Source organism: Pteropus vampyrus, unplaced genomic scaffold, assembly GCF_000151845.1.
Source record: "Pteropus vampyrus isolate Shadow unplaced genomic scaffold, Pvam_2.0 Scaffold27, whole genome shotgun sequence".
In the NCBI taxonomy this organism is placed as follows: domain Eukaryota; kingdom Metazoa; phylum Chordata; class Mammalia; order Chiroptera; family Pteropodidae; genus Pteropus; species Pteropus vampyrus.
This window is the reverse complement of record NW_011888808.1, coordinates 633,938-635,738: the sequence shown is the minus strand read 5'-3', so window position 1 is coordinate 635,738 and position 1,801 is coordinate 633,938.

Below are 1,801 nucleotides of genomic sequence, written 5' to 3'. Positions count from 1 at the left end.
TTTGTACACACACATACACACGTACATATAAATGTATATGTACATATACATATATAGTCGGTCCTCATTAGTTGCAGATTCTGTGTGTGTGAATTTGCCTCCTTGCTTAAACCGATACTTATGGCTCTTCTGTGGTCATTTGTAGATGTGCACAGGTGGCTAAACGTTTGAACGCCCGATGCCCATGTTCTCAGTCAGCTTGAACAAGACCATTCCCTGCCTTCTTATTTGTGTTTTCATAACGCAAACAAGTGTTCTTTCTTTCAAAAAAAAAAAAAAAAGAAACATAAAAAAAGCATATTTAATGCCACAGTTTTCACCTTTTTGTGCTTTCTGTTGGTGATTTTGCTATTTAAAATGGCCCACAAGGCAGTGCCACAGACCTTATTTTAAACCCAGATGGAATGTGCTACATATTATTTTTTAATGCTGCTCATTTTAAAAGGGAAAGTAACTTCCATAACTTCAAAACAAGACCGAGTAAAAAATACATAAATCGTGTTTATTGTTCGAAGACCTTAGCCGCTTTTCAAAAATAATAGAAACCATTCATTTCAAACTGTCCTATAAGTGAGAGAAATAAAACCGAGCTCAAGAAGAATCTCCATGCTTGACTAATATGAGTAAATTGGAACATTGAGAATGTAATTCCAAAGGAAAAGAGTTAAGAATATAAAGCCCTTCACAAATACAGAGGACGATCAGGTGACAGCCAGAGGGGAAGGGGGGGGCGCTGAGAGAAAGGGGTAAAGGGTTAAAGAAGTACAAATTAGTAGTTGATAGAGGGTCACGGGGATGGGGAGCACGGCATAGGGAATGGAGTCAGCAGTAACGTAATGGTTAGGTGGAGAGCCAGAGGAGAGAAAGAGCAATTAGGGGGACTGTTTTATAAACTATATAAGTGTCTAACCAATATACTGTATGCTTGAAACCAATAATAAAATAAATGTTTTTTAATGAATATAAAAACTTAGCTCTTACTCTAAGTATTACCTTTGGATAGCACAGATATACACTCTAGAATGCTTGGCTGAGATTGTTCACGATACCAGAATTACAGAGAATCGGGCACAAATTTGGGGTGACATCTGAGGTGGAGAGTCAACATTTACTGAGCCCTTAATAGGCACCAGGCATTATTCTAAACTCTTTACAGAGATCACCATGGATGTAAAATAAACTTTATTTGGATATGATCATACATGGAGATGAAAAATGAACTCACTCGTTACCTGACCCTCCATACTGTAAATCACTTCATCAAATCAGAAAATGTCCTCAGTTCCATTTAAACTCCTTTTTCTATTTAGAGATAAACATTTATTCTAGCTGTCGGCTTCTGGATTTGGGCGAGAGTGTTGCAGATACCAGGGGATTCACTTCAGTTCCTATTAAGCCCTGTTTTCACAGACCAATCCTGCTGTCCCCTCTCCATGTCTCTCCGAAATTGCCAATCCCTCTCCCTTCCCCCATCGCCTCCCCAACAGCAAAACTGGCTGTGAAACAGGACATGGTCCCCTGACTTTTCCCTTCCAACACACAAATCCATTTCTTCCTAAATTGTTTCTGCTAATAACTTTGGGAAACAGGGATAATTAAAATCATAAACATGAAGGAATTTAAAAACTCATAATATTCTTGGAGCAGTGCCTTCCAGTGACACTTCTCCCTGTCTCTGAAATTATAGTTAAGTTCGGTTGGGATTCTGGACCTTGATTAAAATAAGCTCTGCTGGTGCCATGAAAATATCTGGAGTCTTTGGGCTCCAAGTGCTCAATTCACAACTCAGAGGCCCCCCAGG